Genomic DNA, 19,952 nt, shown 5'->3' on the forward strand with positions numbered 1-19,952 from the left:
ATCGGGGATCGAATCGAATGTCAGTAAACACGGGTCAAAGCATCGCCCTTACGTTGCGAGGGAAGTGTGATGTAGAACAGTAGCAGAACACTTACTATGACTCAAGGACACCCAAATTACCAAAGCAACTTGAATTCGCAACGGGGCATCGAAGTCGGAAACTAAAACTCACCGAGTCAAAGCCTTTCGCCGTTTACGAAGGAGTATATGTAGAACAAGTAGCAGAAGCAACATGCCCAGAGATACCGAATTCAAGGCACTGAATTCGGCAACCGGGGCATCGAAGTCGGAATGCCACGAACAAAACTCAACGGTCAAAGTGTTTCAATAGTATGCCGAAGGAAGTGTGTGTGAACAATAGCGAAAACATGTCAAGACGTATCACCCGAAATTCAAAGGCCAATAATTTCGACAACGGGCATCGAAGTCAAAATGCCGCGAAACTCACGTCAAAGTTCGCTGTTGCGGAGAGAAATTTGGTGTAGAACAAGTAGCAGAAGCATATGCTCAAGGGATCACCTGAAAATTCAAAGGCAACTGAATTTCGGCAATCCTTCTGATGCCCAAGCATCGAAAGTCGGAATGCCCTGACCGGGACAATATCTCACCGCTAGTCAAAGCGTTTGGCCGTTAGCGTGTAAAGAAAGTTCTGATGTAGAACAAGTACAAGCAGAAGCATACATGGGCTCAGAGGTACTCACCCGAAATTCAAAGGCAACTGAATTTCGCAACCGAGCATCGAAGTCGGAATGCTGTGAAACTCAGCCGAGTCAAAGCGTTTCGCCGTTGCGGAAGAAGTAGTTGATGTAGAACAAGTAGCAAAGCATACATGCCAAGAGGGATCACCCGAAATTCAAAGGCAAATGAATTCGGCAACGGTGCATCGAAGTCGGAATGCCGCGAAAACTCACCGAGTCAAAGCGTTCGCTGTTTCGGAGGAAGTTGATGTAGAACAAGTAGCAGAAGCATACATGCTCAAGATCACCCGAACTTCAAAGGCAACTGAATTTCGGCAACGGGCAGCGAAGTCAACGACTAGCGAAACTCACCGAGTCAAAAGCGTTTCGATGTTTTTTGCGGAAGGAAGTGTGATGTAAAACAAGTAGCAGAAGCATACATGCTCAAGACGGATCACCCGAAATTCAAAGGCAACTGAATTTCTGCAACCGGGGCATCGAAGTCGGCAATGCCGCGAAACTCACCAGAGTCAAAGCGTTTTCGCTGTTTGCGGAAGGAAAGTTTGGTGTAGAACAAGTAGCAGAAGCATACATGCTCAAGAGGGATCACCTGAAATTCAAAGGCAACTGAATTTCGGAACCGGGGTAGCGAAGTGTGAACGCCGCGAAACTCACCGGGTCAAAGCGTTTCGCCGTTTGCGGAAGGAAGTGTGATGTAGAACAAGTAGCATAAGCATACATGCTCAAGACGGATCACCCGAAATTCAAAGGCAACTGAATTTCGGCAATCGGGGCATCGAATTCGGAATGCCGTGAAACTCACCGGGTCAAAGCATTTCGCCGTTTGCGGAAGGAAGTGTGATGTAGAACAAGTAGCAGAAGCATACATGCTCAAGAGGGATCACCCGAAATTCAAAGGCAACTGAATTTCGGCAACCGGGGCATCGAAGTCGGAATGCCGCGAAACTCACCGAGTCAAAGCGTTTCGCCGTTTACGGAAGGAAGTATGATGTAGAACAAGTAGCAGAAGCATACATGCCCAAGAGGGATAACCGAAATTCAAAGGCAACTTGAATTTTCGGCAACCGGGGCATCGAAGTCGGAATGCCGCGAAACTCACCGAGTCAAAGTGTTTCATAGTTTGCGGAAGGAAGTGTGATGTAGAACAAGTAGCAGAAGCATACATGCTCAAGAGGGATCACCCGAAATTCAAAGGCAACTGAATTTCGGCAACCGGGGCATCGAACTCGGAATGCCGCGAAACTCACCGAGTCAAAGCGTTTCGCCGTTTACGGAAGGAAGTATGATGTAGAACAAGTAGCAGAAGCATACATGCCCAAGAGGGATAACCGAAATTCAAAGGCAACTGAATTTCGGCAACCGGGGCATCGAAGTCGGAATGCCGCAAAACTCACCGAGTCAAAGTGTTTCATAGTTTGCGGAAGGAAGTGTGATGTAGAACAAGTAGCAGAAGCATACATGCTCAAGAGGTATCACCCGAAATTCAAAGGCAACTGAATTTCGGCAATCGGGGCATCGAAGTCGGAATGCCGCGAAACTCACCGAGTCAAAGTGTTTCATAGTTTGCGGAAGGAAGTGTGATGTAGAACAAGTAGCAGAAGCATACATGCTCAAGAGGTATCACCCGAAATTCAAAGGTGACACGACCAAAAGCTTGATGTCTCTTCCCAAGTGCAGGAGTGTCGAAGTAATAAATAACCCAGCAAGACCGGGGTCGAACCACAGAGAGGTTAATTGTATAAATTATAAATAACAAGACAACAACAACAACAACAACAACAACAATAATAATACTCAGTACGTGGCGTTGTTATACCTGAGAATGATCTAAAGATCGGGTCACAGGTTTCCAGCCTATATACTGACTTTATGAAAAGATTCAAAGATATATATTATATAATATAAACAGAATGTAAATAATAATAATAATAACAATGATAATATAATAATAACAGAAGATGAAGAAATTAATGAGAAACTTTGAGATAAAAGATTAACGTAAGGATTAAACAATGATAAAAACAAATGTCAAGGTTAGAGGATCCACTAATGGTACTTCGAACAAGTATAATATAAACTCTTATTACTCAATTGGAAAACCACACATAAAGGAGGTTCCAATCAGATTATAAATTGTTAACATGATTACATTAATTATCTTATTCGAATAAAGCTAATACTTGTAAATGTTGGCAGGCATTCATGATATAACTTATGTTAACAACAAATCAAGTTCCTTTCATAGCTCAGGTGTCGGTTAAACCATACAGTATGGCTATGAAAGTGCCAAGTATTTGTTGTACCAAGTGTTACACAACATAAATCTAGATTAACCATTTAACAAGCAAGTATTAAAGTGAACAAGATAACAAATATAAAACATGTTAGTATATCCAACGTTAAGGTCCATGTTAAGTTTATTATATACTTGTTCTTTACACCATTAGTGTACCCTTTTCACCTTGACATAATTAACTTAGCTAACATAATAAAAGAAAGAAACATAAATGGAGCAAGACAAGAACATAAATGAGAAGAAGTTAACTAGACAAAGGAAAGGAAATGAAGTGCATAAACTTGATATTAATGAAAGCAAGACATAAGCAATACAAAGAGAGAAAGCAAGAGCATGATCTTGATCTGAACACCAGATGCCTCAATACATGGTAAGTGCCTCCTTTTATAGGCCAAAATTTGGAACTATTGATTTGTTGACTAATTGATGAGTGGGTGGCCATATCTTGACTTGATAACAATCCTTATCTTCTTGTCTGAACAAGACGTCATTGCTAACATCATAATTTGCCCAAGAATCCTCAGGAATGTTCTAGGAAATTGTCTCAGCTTTCCTAACAAAAAAAAATATGAGGTCATTTGGACTTCTAAAACTCAAGATATGGCTGAACACTAAATAGTGTCTGGGCTGCAGGACAGCTTCGGACTTCTTCGTTGTTCCTATTATTTTGGACTTGAAAACGGCCTTCTTAGATCTTGGTGTCCAAATGAAAGTTGTAGGCCTATGTTTTACCTTTCCATCCATATAAAATGGACCTAAATCCGAGATCTAGAGCTCCAGATATGATCAATTACCGAGCACTGTTCCGTTTGGACTGCACCGACATCTCTTTTTAAGTTGGCCATTCTCTTTGTCCTTTAACTTTCAATGCTTAAACTCATCAATCAATCCTTTTTATTTATGTTGATTAGTCCTGCATTTAAAATGAGCATTTACCATAAATTAAGGTATCTTATAATATCAAACTTGTTATTATAAAACATACTTTAGTTAAGGAGTTATTGATACTTCAAGTGCAAAATGATGATATAAACCTTGATAAACATGCACTTTTAAGTACTAATCACACCCCCCAACCAGCTTATTACTAGTCCCTAGTAATCTAAAGCGTTAAAATAAAGAAACAATTTGCAAGTTCCACAAGGCAAGGCATTCATCATTCAACTTCCATTAATATATCTAGATAAACAAACTCTCATTAAATTTATATTCCTGCTTCATACTTCGTAAACAAGATATTAATAAACCTTCTTTTGTGTGCTCAATGAAAACATAGATGATGGGCTTTTGTTGGAAGAAAACAATATTATGTTCAAATGTTTAAGGTGAACTTCCTTGGGTTGGGATTATTATTTTTTTCTTCTTCTTCTTTTTTTTTTTTTTTTCTCTTTTTTTTTTTTTTATTTATATACACATACAACTTAAAACACAATGTATCTTTAAACCCGTGTAACGAGTTTTAGGCTAATGACTCCCAGACCAGTTGATCTTTAGGGCATTAGGTGTTGAGACACCCCCTACGAGCTAACAACTCGCGGTTGCAGATACTGATACGTAGATAGTGCAATGTTTGATTCCCTTAAGCTTTTCTCCTTAACCCATGTAACAAGCTTTGGGCCAATAGCTCCCAAGTCAGTTGACTTTAGGGTATTAGGTGTTAAAACACCCCTTCGGGCTTAATTGCTTAGGTTAGGGAGGCTACGAAACCAAACTATCCACGTTTATTATTCATCAATACTATCTTTTTCTTCTTTTTTTTTTTTTTTTTTTTTTTTTCTTTTTTTTTTTGCAAATTATATACTATCCTTTTCCCTTAGTTGTTACCTTCAACAAAAAGAACATAATTAATGTAATAATCCAATGTGCAACCCACAATCATATGTTAAAGTGTGTGTGTGAAAATGAAGGTTTAATAATACTTGTTAAATGAGTATAAAAGCAGAATCAAGTGATAACAATGTGAGAGTTTGTAAACCTGAATATTTCAAGAAGTATTATGATAGACCTTGGTAATGAAACTTACTAAGATGCGTCTCTAGAGTCAATAAAATTGATTCCATACTCTGCCATCCTAATAACAATTTTGTCAAAATGGTTTTAATAATAGCAAAAACAGTTAGCAAGTTAGTATTTTTTTTTTTTATTTTTTTTTTTTAAACTTTTTTTTTTTTTAAACTACTACCCTCTCCCCCCAACCAAAACGAGACATTGTCCTCAATGTTCGAAGTAGAAAGATAGAGTATAGAAGACATCACCTGAAACAGCGAACAAATGACAAACCTGAAACACACTTAAACAAACATAAGAAGTAACAAAACAAAATAATATGCTATTAATAAAACCAAAAGACACAAGTTTCACAGATGAAGGCTCAAATCTAATCTAAAGCTTTTTACTTTATTTTAACAAAGCATGTATGTACAGGTAGTTGTGATTGGCTCACATCTTCCCTTGTTTTACGTCCCAAGAACGGCTTAAACGCCCTCTATGGGTCGGGGATAGGCTTCCCATCCAGTTTTTCTTAAAAACTGGCAAACAGAGGTCTTTTTTAGTCAGATTCCCAAGAACTAAGTCGATCATGTTCTCTTATGGAATTGTGGCCATAAATCATGAATTACACGATGCACATCTCCACTAGGATGCTCTCAAGGGTCAACAAAAGATTATCTAAAAGACCCCTTACTCAGGCCATCCTTAATGAATTGTATTTATCTTCACGGTTTACAGATACCATTCCTAAAGAACGACATGTCGCATTACAAGTCCATCCTGGCACATCTGTGACAGACTTTCAGTCGTTTTGCACGACGTTTCTTTGCAAAAGTGCTTTTACCTGTTCCAGGCATGTGTGAAATGAAAGAATTGGAGGACTCACCTGATAAATCGGTACCTTTGCTTCAATTAGCCAGCGAATATCTCAGGAATTCCATGATTCATTAACAACCGTAATCTTTCACACCTAGCACGGTAAATTTTTGTAATCGCATTTTGAGCAGAGCGGGGAAAATACCTTTTCAAACTTTTCAAGAGTGCTGTCCATTTTTAAATGAGAATTGGATGGGAGATTCAAAGAAAGAAAAAAGAGCAGAGAATTGCACAATTATATACACAGATATCAGTTATCATGGAAACTGAAAGAACCGACTTAAGAGTCCGGAGTTACCGTATCCGCATTTGACCGGGGTGAGAGAAACTAGCAAAAACAAAAAGATACACCAAAACAAACACAAAACAATTGTGAGAAAAAAGAATCAATTCTTATATATACAGGATCACTCAATTCAGTAGAGTCATTTTCAACTGAAAAAAATTGTCAAAATAAACTTTCAACCGATGCCCATTTACCTTTTAAAACATTGCCATTCTTTGGATTCTCGATATCACAGGCCCCATATGGATACACATGTTTCACAATAAAAGGACCGCTCCATCTTGATCTTAGTTTTCCAGGAAATAAATGGAGTCGAGAATTATAAAGCAAGACTTTTTTGACCAACATTGAATGTTTTTCTCAGTATTTTCTTGTCATGAACTCTTTGATTCTTGCTTTATGAATTCTTGAATTGTCATATGCATCATTTCTAATTTCCTCAAGCTCATTTATTTGCAATTTTCGCAGTTGACTAGCATCATCAAGGCTTGAATTGAAAGCTTTAATAGCCCATAAGCTTTATGTTCAATTTCCACAGGCAAGTGACAAGGTTTTTCCATAGACTAGTCTATAAGGTGACATACCTAATTGATGTTTTATAAGCAGTTCGATAAGCCCAAAGTGGCATCATTAAGTCTTAAAGACCAGTCTTTCCTATTAGGGTTCACTGTTTTCTCCAAGATCTGTTTGATCTCCCTATTAGCAAGCCTCTACTTGTCCACTTGTCTGAGGGTGATAAGGGGTGGCAACTTTATGTGTGATTCCATATTTCTTCATAAAGACTTAAATGGCTTGTTGCAAAAAGTGTGTTCCACCGTCACTTATCATGGCTCGAGGATCCAAATCGACTTAAAATGTTTTCTTTCAAAAACTTTATCACTATTTTGTGATCATTGGTTCGACTTGGAATTGCCTCTATCCATTTTGAAACATAATCTACTGCGACCAATATATACAAGAAACCAAATGATGGAGGAAATGGACCCATGAAAATCTATACCCCAACAATCAAAGATCTCAATGACAAGAATAGATTTAAAGCATCATGTGACGTTTCGAAATAGATCCCAACTTTTGACAATTTTCACAAATCTTACAGAATGCATGTGAGTCTTTGAACATGGTGGGCCAATAGAATCCACTTTGTAAGATTTTTGCAGTTGTCTTTTGATGAGAAATGACCCCCACATGCCTCAGAATGACAAAATTTAATGACACTAACTTACCTCATTGTCAGGAATGCATCTTCGAAATATTTGATCACAGGACAATATTTTGAATAAATAAGGGTCATCCCAATAAAAGTTTTTTACTTCGTTCAAGAACTTTCTTTTGTCTTGGGTACTCCAATGAGCTGGCAATTGTCCTGAAACAGAAAATTAACAATATTAGCAAACCAAGGCATCGTAGAGACAGAAAATAAAGAATTCATCAGGAAAGTAGTCATCGATGGTGTAATGTCAAGATCTCGAATCGGTTGGTCAAATCTTGACAAATGATCCGCGACAACATTTCGGTGCCTTTCTTGTCTTTGATTGTGATATCAAATTCTTGAAGTAACAAAATCCACCGCACCAATCTAGCCTTAAATCTTTCTTAGAGAGAAGATATTCAATGCTGCATGATCACTAAAAACAACAACAGGTGAGCCAACAAGATAAGATCTGAACTTGTCACATGCAAATACTACTGCAAGTAATTCTTTTTCAGTGGAGTGTAAATTCATTTGAGCACTATTTAAAGTTTTACTTGCATAGTAAATCACATAAGGTTTCTTATCTTTCCTTTTCCCAAGACAGCACCCACGGCATAATCACTAGCGTCACACATTATTTCAAAAGGTAATGACCCAATCAGGAGGTTGAATGACAGGAGCAGAAGTAAGCAAGTTTTTAAGTTTAACAAAGGCTCCTCACAATGTTCAGTCCATTCAAAAATATTATCCTTTGTTAGAAGGTTACTCAAGGCTTAGATATTACACTAAAATCTTTGATGAACCTTCTGTAAAAACCAGCATGTCCTAAGAAAATCTAACATCTTTTAACAGATTTTGGTGTTGGTAAGTTGGCAATTAACTCGATTTTAGATTTGTCAACCTCAATTCCTTTCGATGAAACAATGTGACCAAGTACAATGCCGTTTGTTACCATAAAGTGACATTTTTCCCAATTCAGTACAAGATTTTTCTCTTCACACCTGCTCAAATTTTCTAAGTTAGTCAAACAATCATCAAATGAATCACCAAAAACAGAAAAATCATCCATAAAAATTTCAAGAAAACGTTCAACCATATCACTGAATATGCTAAGCATGCATTCTTTGAAACGTGGCTGTGCATTACATAATCCAAAAGGCATCCTTCGATATGGCAAAAGTACCAAATGGACATGTGAAAGTAGTCTTCTCTTGATCTTCCAATTGCAATTTTCAATTTGGATTGGTAACCTGAATAACCATCTAGGAAACAATAAAATTCATGACCTGCAACTCTTTCTAGATTTGGTCCATGAAAGGTAAAGGGAAATGATCTTTTCTAGTCATTGAATTAAGTTTCCTATAGTCAATGCACATGCGCCAACCCGTAACAGTCCTAGTTGGAATTAACTCATTTTTCTCATTTGTTATCACAGTGACTCCAGACTTTTTGGTACAACTTGGTAGGGACTTACCCATTTGCTATCAGAAATAGGATAAATGATTCCATTATCTAGAAGCTTAATGACTTCATTTTTCACTACTTCTTTCATATTAGGATTAAGCTTCGTTGCATTCTCTAGAGGGTTAGCATTTTCCTCCAAATAAATCCTGTGTGTGCAAATCAAAGGGCTAATTCCTTTTATGTCAGCTATGGTCCATCCTAATGCATTTTTGTGCATTTTCAGAGTCTGTAATAACTTACCTTCTTGATGCGCATTAAGTTTGGAAGAGATATTACCGGAAAAGTTTCATTTTCTCCCAAAAATGAGTATTTGAGATTAAATGGTAACGGCTTCAATTCAGGTTTTGGTGGTTGAACACTTGAAGGTATGGGCTCAATTGATCGTGGTGGTAATTCTTCAATTTGTGGTTTCCAATTGCATGCCTTTGATTCCTGAAAGTAGACCATTTGCAAATCATCAGATTCATCAATCTCAGTTTCACTAGAAGTGGTTTGAAATTGATCATGAACTAATTTTTCAATAAAATCCACTTCCTGTAAATCATTATCATCTCCAGGTTGCTTGTAAATGTTGAAAAATATTCATCTCCAATGTCATGTTTCCAAATGATAGCTTCATCAGTCCATTCCTACAATTAATCAATGCATTAGAAGTGGCAAGAAATGGACGTCCTAAAATGACAGGAATTGAATTACATGCTTCAACAGGTTGCGTGTCCAAGACAACAAAATCCACAGGATAAATGAATTTATCAACTTGTACCAACACATCTTCAATTATTCCTCTAGGCACTTTTACAGATCTATCGGCGAGTAAAAGAGTTACAGAGGTTGGTTTTAACTCACCTAGATTGAGACTTTGAAAGACTGAATATGGAAGTAAATTCACACTAGCTCCAAGATCAAGTAAGGCTCTTTCAATTTTATGTTCTCCAATAAAGCAAGAAATTGTAGGACAACCAGGGTCTTTATATTTCAAAGCATTATTGTTCTGAAGAATGGCACTTACTTGTTCGGCTAAAAAGGCTTTCTTTTTCACATTCAGTTTTCTCTTCACAGTGCACAGATCTTTCAAAAATTTAGCATAGGAAGGAACCTGTTTAATAGCATCCAACAAAGGTATATTGATCCTTACCTGTTTGAAAATTTCAAAGATTTCAGAGTTGTGACTAACTTTCCTTTGTTTGATCATGGCATGAGGAAATGGAAGTGCTGGCAGGGAATCAGCCTTTTCTTTGCAATGTTCAGGTTCAACCCCTTCCTTACCCTCAGAGATAGACTCGTCATCTTTCTCACAAGGTTCAAGAATAGGTTTTTCAATAACCTTACCACTACGAAGAGTGATGACTGATTTGACTTGATCCATGTGTTGGCTTCCAGAACTACTTGCATTTGCATTGTATTGCCCCTTTGGATTTTGCTGTGGTTGAGAAGGAAACTTACCTTTTCTTGGAAACTGAGAGCAGATGTTAATTTTGCAAGAGCATCTTAAAATCGGTCATGCTTTGAGCAAGTTGAGTGTTGATTGTCTCCTGCTTTTCAATGAATGCATGCAATGTTTCCTCAAAATTTCTTTAGGAGGTGGAGTATAAGGAGGTGCATATCCATGAGAATTTTGGAAATTATGTGTGCTTGAAACGGTGGATGTGAAGTTTGTGCATGTTGCTATCACTCTTCCAACTAAAATTTGGGTGATTTCTCCAACCAGGTTATATGTTTTGTGAGTATGGTTATGGTTGGGTCTTTGGAAACTGTTTAAAGCATGGGCTTGTTCATGGAGGCATTCCTTGAAAGAAGGCAAAGTTGGACAATCATTGGTTGCATGCTCATTTGTTTCACAGATTTGACACACAATGTCTTGAACAGATTTTAATTGACCACTCTTTTTAATTCTAGTGCCTCGACTTTTCTAGCTAAAGATGCAAACTTGGCTTGGAGGTCATGATCTTCCCTAAGGTTGTGCATACCCCCACTAGATGTATGAGGTTGAGTTTTACCTGGTGCCTCATAAGTACCCGTGGTGTCCCATTTTGAGCATTTTCGGCTAGCAAGTCTAGGTACTCCATTGCTTCATTAGGGTCTTTATCTTCAAAGGTTCCATTGCACATCAATTCAACCATTTGCCTATCTCTAGGTGTTAAACCTTCATAAAATGTGAAACCAATCTCCATGTTTCAAAACCATGATGTGGCAAGTATTAAGCAAATCTCGATACCTATCCCAACATTGGTAAAATGTTTCTCCTGGCTTTGAGTGAAAGTGATGATTTGTCTTTTGAAAGAGTTTGTTCTATGAGATGGAAAAAACTTCTTTAAAAAATTGTTGTTGCATATCATCCCAAGCACGAATGGATCCTGGTCTCAAATTTTGTAGCCATGTTTTAGCTTTATCTTTTAATGAAAAAGGAAAAAGCTTTAATCGAATGGTGTTCATGCCTACAATTTGAGTCATTATAGGTATTACAGACCTCCTCAAATTCCCTTAAATGCAAGTATGGATTTTCTAAGTCTAAGCCATGAAAAGATGGTAAAAGTTGAATAATGCCTGGCTTAAAATTAAAATGAGATGCATCAGGAGGGAAAACTATGCATGAGGGTGCACTTGTTCTTGTGGGATTCATGTGGTCTCTAAGTGTTCTCATACGGTTATTCTCATTATTCTCATTATGAAGTGATTGATTATCTTCTTCGGCCATATTTTCTGAAAATGATGAGGATACCCTACAAAGTCGACCACTTAATGTACGTGACCAAACTCTCATGCACGTGTAAGAAGAGAATAAAAGCAAGAAAAGAAAATAGAAGAAAAAGAAACAAAAACAAAACAAAGGAAACAAAATAGATAAAATGAAAAGTGAAAAGAGAAAATAAATTAAATATTATAATTTATACAAGAATTTACCTCCCCGGCAACGGCGCAAAAACTTGACACGACCAAAAGCTTGATGTCTCTTCCAAGTGCAGGAGTGTCGAAAGTAATAAATAACCCAGCAAGACCGGGTCGAACCACAGAGAGGTTAATTGTATAAATTATAAATAACAAGACAACAACAACAACAACAACAACAACAATAATAATACTCAGTACGTGGCGTTGTTATACCTGAGAATGATCTAAAGATCGGGTCACAGGTTTCCAGCCTATATACTGACTTTATGAAAAGATCAAAGATATATATTATATAATATAAACAGAATGTAAATAATAATAATAATAACAATGATAATAATAATAATAACAGAAGATGAAGAAATTAATGAGAACTTTGAGATAAAAGATTAACGTAAGGATTAAACAATGATAAAAACAAATGTCAAGGTTAGAGGATCCACTAATGGTACTTCAAACAAGTATAATATAAACTCTTATTACTCAATTGGAAACCACACATAAAGGAGGTTCCAATCAGATTATAAATTGTTAACATGATTACATTAATTATCTTATTCGAATAAAGCTAATACTTGTAAATGTTGGCAGGCATTCATGATTATAACTTATGTTAACAACAAATCAAGTTCCTTTCATAGCTCAGGTGTCGGTTAAACCATACAGTATGGGCTATGAAAGTGCCAAGTATTTGTTGTACCAAGTGTTACACAACATAAAATCTAGATTAACCATTTAACAAGCAAAGTATTAAAGTGAACAAGATAACAAATATAAAACATGTTAGTATCCAACGTTAAGGTCCATGTTAAGTTTATATTATACTTGTTCTTACACCATTAGTGTACCCTTTTCACCTTGACATAATTAACTTAGCTAGACATAATAAAAGAAAGAAACATAAAATGAGCAAGACAAGAACATAAATGAGAAAGAAGTTAACTAGACAAAGGAAAGGAAATGAAGTGCATAAACTTGATATTAATGAAAGCAAGACATAAGCAATACAAAGAGAGAAAGCAAGAGCATGATCTTGATCTGAACACCAAGATGCCTCAATACATGGTAAGTGCCTCCTTTTATAGGCCAAAATTTGGAACTATTGATTTGTTGACTAATTGATGAGTGGGTGGCCATATCTTGACTTGATAACAATCCTTATCTTCTTGTCTGAACAAGACGTCATTGCTAACATCATAATTTGCCCAGAATCCTCAGGAATGTTCTAGGAAATTGTCTCAGCTTTCCAACAAAAAAAAATATGAGGTCATTTGGACTTCTAAAACTCAAGATATGGGCTGAACACTAAATAGTGTCTGGGCTGCAGGACAGCTTCGGACTTCTTCGTTGTTCCTATATTTTGGACTTGAAAACGGCCTTCTTAGATCTTGGTGTCCAAATGAAAGTTGTAGGCCTATGTTTTACCTTTCCATCCATATAAAATGGACCTAAATCCGAGATCTAGAGCTCCAGATATGATCCAATTACCGAGCACTGTTCCGGTTTGGACTGCACCGACATCTCTTTTCTAAGTTTGGCCATCTCTTTGTCCTTTAACTTTCAATGCTTAAACTCATCAATCAATCCTTTTATTTATGTGATAGTCCTGCATTTAAAATGAGCATTTACCATAAATTAAGGTATCTTATAATATCAAACTTGTTATTATAAAACATACTTTAGTTAAGGAGTTATTGATACTTCAAGTGCAAAATGATGATATAAAACCTTGATAAACATGCACTTTTAAGTACTAATCACACCCCCAACCAGCTTATTACTAGTCCCTAGTAATCTAAAGCGTTAAAATAAAGAAACAATTTGCAAGTTCCACAAGGCAAAGGCATTCATCATTCAACTTCCATTAATATATCTAGATAAACAAAACTCTCATTAAATTTATATTCCTGCTTCATACTTCGTAAACAAGATATTAATAAACCTTCTTTTTGTGTGCTCAATGAAAACATAGATGATGGGGCTTTTGTTGGAAGAAAACAATATTATGTTCAAATGTTTAAGGTGAACTTCCTTGGGTTGGGATTATTATTTTTTTCTTCTTCTTCTTTTTTTTTTTTTTTTTCTCTTTTTTTTTTTTTTTATTTATATACACATACAACTTAAAACACAATGTATCTTTAACCCGTGTAACGAGTTTTAGGCTAATGACTCCCAGACCAGTTGATCTTAGGGCATTAGGTGTTGAGACACCCCTACGAGCTTAACAACTCGGGTTGCAGATACTGATACGTAGATAGTGCAATGTTTGATTCCCTTAAGCTTTTCTCCTTAACCCATGTAACAAGCTTTGGGCCAATAGCTCCCAAGTCAGTTGACTTTAGGGTATTAGGTGTTAAAACACCCCTTCGGGCTTAATTGCTTAGGTTAGGGAGGCTACGAAACCAAACTTATCCACGTTTTATTATCATCAATACTATCTTTTTCTTTTTTTTTTTCTTTTTTTTTTTTTTTTTTTTTTTTTTTTTTTTTTTTCTTTTTTTTTTGCAAATTATATACTATCCTTTTCCCTTAGTTGTTACCTTCAACAAAAGAACATAATTAATGTAATAATCCAATGTGCAACCCACAATCATATGTTAAAGTGTGTGTGTGAAAATGAAGGTTTAATAATACTTGTTAAATGAGTATAAAAGCAGAATCAAGTGATAACAATGTGAGAGTTTGTAAACCTGAATATTTCAAGAAGTATTATGATAGACCTTGGTAATGAAACTTACTAAGATGCGTCTCTAGAGTCAATAAAATTGATTCCATACTCTGCCATCCTAATAACAATTTTGGCAACCGGGGCAGCGAAGTCGGAACGCCGCGAAACTCACCGAGTCAAAGCGTTTCGATGGTTGCGGAAGGAAGTGTGATGTAGAACAAGTAGCAGAAGCATACATGCTCAAGACGGATCACCCGAAATTCAAAGGCAACTGAATTTCGGCAACCGGGGCAGCGAAGTTTGAACGCCGCGAAACTCACCGAGTCAAAGCGTTTCGCCGCTTGCGGAAGGAAGTGTGATGTAGAACAAGTAGCAGAAGCATACATGCTCAAGACGGATCACCCGAAATTCAAAGGCAACTGAATTTCGGCAACCGGGGCACCGAATTCGGAATGCCTGGAAACTCACCGGGTCAAAGCATTTCGCCGTTTGCGGAAGGAAGTGTGATGTAGAACAAGTAGCAGAAGCATACATGCTCAAGAGGGATCACCCGAAATTCAAAGGCAACTGAATTTCGGCAACCGGGGCATCAAAGTCGGAATGCCGGGAAACTCACCGAGTCAAAGCGTTTGGCCATTAGCGGAAGAAGTCTGATGTAGAACAAGTAGCAGAAGCATACATGCTCAAGAGGGATCACCCGAAATTCAAAGGCAACTGAATTTCGGCAACCGGGGCACCGAATTCGGAATGCCGGGAAACTCACCGGTCAAAGCATTTCGCCGTTTGCGGAAGGAAGTGTGATGTAGAACAAGTAGCAGAAGCATACATGCTCAAGACGGATCACCCGAAATTCAAAGGCAACTGAATTTCGGCAACCGGGGCATCGAGTCGGAATGCCGCGAAACTCACCGAGTCAAAGCGTTTCGCCGTTTGCGAAGGAAGTGTGATGTAGAACAAGTAGCAGAAGCATACATGCCCAAGAGGGATAACCGAAATTCAAAGGCAACTGAATTTCGGCAACCGGGCCATCGAAGTCGGAATGCCGCGAAACTCACCGAGTCAAAGCGTTTCGATGTTTGCGGAAGGAAGTGTGATGTAGAACAAGTAGCAGAAGCATACATGCTCAAGACGGATCACCCGAAATTCAAAGGCAACTGAATTTCGGCAACCGGGGCAGCGAAGTCGGAACGCCGCGAAACTCACCGAGTCAAACCGTTTCGATGTTTGCGGAAGGAAGTGTGATGTAGAACAAGTAGCAGAAGCATACATGCTCAAGAGGGATCACCCGAAATTCAAAGGCAACTGAATTTCGGCAACCGGGGCAGCGAAGTTTGAACGCCGCGAAACTCACTGAGTCAAAGCGTTTCGCCGCTTGCGGAAGGAAGTGTGATGTAGAACAAGTAGCAGAAGCATACATGCTCAAGACGGATCACCCGAAATTCAAAGGCAACTGAATTTCGGCAACCGGGGCATCGAATTCGGAATGCCGGGAAACTCACCGGGTCAAAGCATTTCGCCGTTTGCGGAAGGAAGTGTGATGTAGAACAAGTAGCAGAAGCATACATGCTCAAGAGGGATCACCCGAAATTCAAAGGCAACTGAATTTCGGCAACCGGGGCATCGAAGTCGGAATGCGCGAAACTCACCGAGTCAAAGCGTTTCGCCGTTTGCGGAAGGAAGTGTGATGTAGAACAAGTAGCAGAAGCATACATGCCCAAGAGGGATAACCCGAAATTCAAAGGCAACTGAATTTCGGCAACCGGGCCATCGAAGTCGGAATGCCGCGAAACTCACCGAGTCAAAGCGTTTCGCCGTTTGCGGAAGAAATGTGATGTAGAACAAGTAGCAGAAGCATACATGCTCAAGACGGATCACCCGAAATTCAAAGGCAACTGAATTTCGGCAAACCGGGGCATCGAAGTCGGAATGACCGCGAAACTCACCGAGTCAAAGCGTTTTGCTGTTTGCGGAAGGAAGTGTGATGTAGAACAAGTAGCAGAAGCATACATGCTCAAGAGGGATCACCCGAAATTCAAAGGCAACTGAATTTCGGCAACCGGGCATCGAAGTCGGAATGCCGCGAAACTCACCGAGTCAAAGTTGTTCGTAGTTTGCGAAAGGAAGTGTGATGTAGAACAAGTAGCAGAAGCATACATGCTCAAGAGGGATCACCCGAAATTCAAAGGCAACTGAATTTCGGCAACGGGGCATCGAAGTCGGAATGCCGTGAAACTCATCGAGTCAAAGCGTTTCGCCTTTTGCGGAAGAAGTGTGATGTAGAACAAGAAGCAAAAGCATAAATGCTCAAGAGGTATCACCCGAAATTCAAAGGCAACTGAATTTCGGCAACCGGGGCATCGAAGTCGGAATGCCGCGAAACTCACCGAGTCAAAGCGTTTTGCCGTTTGCGGAAGAAGTCTGATGTAGAACAAGTAGCAGAAGCATACATGCTCAAGAGGGATCACCCGAAATTCGAAGGCAACTGAATTTCGGCAACCGGGGCATGGAAGTCGGAATGCCGGGAAACTCACCGAGTCAAAGCGTTTGGCCATTAGCTGAAGAAGTTTGATGTAGAACAAGTAGCAGAAGCATACATGCTCAAGAGGGATCACCCGAAATTCAAAGGCAACTGAATTTCGGCAACCGGGGCATCGAAGTCGGAATGCCGTGAAACTCACCGAGTCAAAGCGTTTGCCGTTTGCGGAAGAAGTGTGATGTAGAACAAGTAGCAGAAGCATACATGCTCAAGAGGGATCACCCGAAATTCAAAGGCAACTGAATTTCGGCAACCGGGGCATCGAAGTCGGAATGCCGCGAAACTCACCGAGTCAAAGCGTTTCGCCGTTTGCGGAAGGAAGTGTGATGTAGAACAAGTAGCAGAAGCATACATGCTCAAGAGGGATCACCCGAAATTCAAAGGCAACTGAATTTCGGCAACCGGGGCATCGAAGTCGGAATGCCGCGAAACTCACCGAGTCAAAGCGTTTCGTAGTTTGCGGAAGGAAGTGTGATGTAGAACAAGTAGCAGAAGCATACATGCTCAAGAGGGATCACCCGAAATTCAAAGGCAACTGAATTTCGGCAACCGGGGCATCGAAGTCGGAATGCCGCGAAACTCACCGAGTCAAAGCGTTTCGTTTGCGGAAGGAAGTGTGATGTAGAACAAGTAGCAGAAGCATACATGCTCAAGAGGGATCACCCGAAATTCAAAGGCAACTGAATTTCGGCAACCGGGGCATCGAAGTCGGAATGCCGCGAAACTCACCGAGTCAAAGCGTTTCGCCGTTTGCGGAAGGAAGTGTGATGTAGAACAAGTAGCAGAAGCATACATGCTCAAGAGGGATCACCCGAAATTCAAAGGCAACTGAATTTCGGCAACCGGGGCATCGAAGTCGGAATGCCGCGAAAACTCACCGAGTCAAAGCGTTTTCGTTTTGCGGAAGAAGTGTGATGTAGAACAAGTAGCAGAAGCATACATGCTCAAGAGGGATCACCCGAAATTCAAAGGCAACTGAATTTCGGCAACCGGGGCATCGAAGTCGGAATGCCGCGAAACTCACCGAGTCAAAGCGTTTCGCTTTTGCGGAAGGAAGTGTGATGTAGAACAAGTAGCAGAAGCATACATGCTCAAGAGGGATCACCCGAAATTCAAAGGCAACTGAATTTCGGCAACCGGGGCATCGAAGTCGGAATGCCGTGAAACTCACCGAGTCAAAGCGTTTTCGCCGTTTTGCGGAAGAAGTGTGATGTAGAACAAGTAGCAGAAGCATACATGCTCAAGAGGGATCACCCGAAATTCAAAGGCAACTGAATTTCGGCAACCGGGGCATCGAAGTCGGAATGCCGTGAAACTCACCGAGTCAAAGCGTTTTTTTGCGGAAGAAGTGTGATGTAGAACAAGTAGCAGAAGCATACATGCTCAAGAGGGATCACCCGAAATTCAAAGGCAACTGAATTTCGGCAACCGGGGCATCGAAGTCGGAATGCCGCGAAACTCACCGAGTCAAAGCGTTTTGCCGTTTGCGGAAGGAAGTGTGATGTAGAACAAGTAGCAGAAGCATACATGCTCAAGAGGGATCACCCGAAATTCAAAGGCAACTGAATTTCGGCAACCGGGGCATCGAAGTCGGAATGCCGCGAAACTCACCGAGTCAAAGCGTTTTCGCTTTGCGGAAGGAAGTGTGATGTAGAACAAGTAGCAGAAGCATACATGCTCAAGAGGGATCACCCGAAATTCAAAGGCAACTGAATTTCGGCAACCGGGGCATCGAAGTCGGAATGCCGCGAAACTCACCGAGTCAAAGCGTTTTCGTTTTGCGGAAGGAAGTGTGATGTAGAACAAGTAGCAGAAGCATACATGCTCAAGAGGGATCACCCGAAATTCAAAGGCAACTGAATTTCGGCAACCGGGGCATCGAAGTCGGAATGCCGCGAAACTCACCGAGTCAAAGCGTTTTCGCCGTTTGCGGAAGGAAGTGTGATGTAGAACAAGTAGCAGAAGCATACATGCTCAAGAGGGATCACCCGAAATTCAAAGGCAACTGAATTTCGGCAACCGGGGCATCGAAGTCGGAATGCCGCGAAACTCACCGAGTCAAAGCGTTTCGCTGTTTGCGGAAGGAAGTGTGATGTAGAACAAGTAGCAGAAGCATACATGCTCAAGAGGGATCACCCGAAATTCAAAGGCAACTGAATTTCGGCAACCGGGGCATCGAAGTCGGAATGCCGCGAAACTCACCGAGTCAAAGCGTTTCGCTGTTTGCGGAAGAAGTGTGATGTAGAACAAGTAGCAGAAGCATACATGCTCAAGAGGGATCACCCGAAATTCAAAGGCAACTGAATTTCGGCAACCGGGGCATCGAAGTCGGAATGCCGCGAAACTCACCGAGTCAAAGCGTTTCGCCGTTTGCGGAAGGAAGTGTGATGTAGAACAAGTAGCAGAAGCATACATGCTCAAGAGGGATCACCCGAAATTCAAAGGCAACTGAATTTCGGCAACCGGGGCATCGAAGTCGGAATGCCGCGAAACTCACCGAGTCAAAGCGTTTCGCCGTTTGCGGAAGGAAGTGTGATGTAGAACAAGTAGCAGAAGCATACATGCTCAAGAGGGATCACCCGAAATTCAAAGGCAACTGAATTTCGGCAACCGGGGCATCGAAGTCGGAATGCCGCGAAACTCACCGAGTCAAAGCGTTTCGCCGTTTGCGGAAGAAGTGTGATGTAGAACAAGTAGCAGAAGCATACATGCTCAAGAGGGATCACCCGAAATTCAAAGGCAACTGAATTTCGGCAACCGGGGCATCGAAGTCGGAATGCCGCGAAACTCACCGAGTCAAAGCGTTTCGCCGTTTGCGGAAGGAAGTGTGATGTAGAACAAGTAGCAGAAGCATACATGCTCAAGAGGGATCACCCGAAATTCAAAGGCAACTGAATTTCGGCAACCGGGGCATCGAAGTCGGAATGCCGCGAAACTCACCGAGTCAAAGCGTTTCGCCGTTTGCGGAAGGAAGTGTGATGTAGAACAAGTAGCAGAAGCATACATGCTCAAGAGGGATCACCCGAAATTCAAAGGCAACTGAATTTCGGCAACC

The sequence above is a fragment of the Populus alba genome, chromosome 15, assembly GCF_005239225.2.
Source record: "Populus alba chromosome 15, ASM523922v2, whole genome shotgun sequence".
Taxonomy (NCBI): Eukaryota; Viridiplantae; Streptophyta; class Magnoliopsida; order Malpighiales; family Salicaceae; genus Populus; species Populus alba.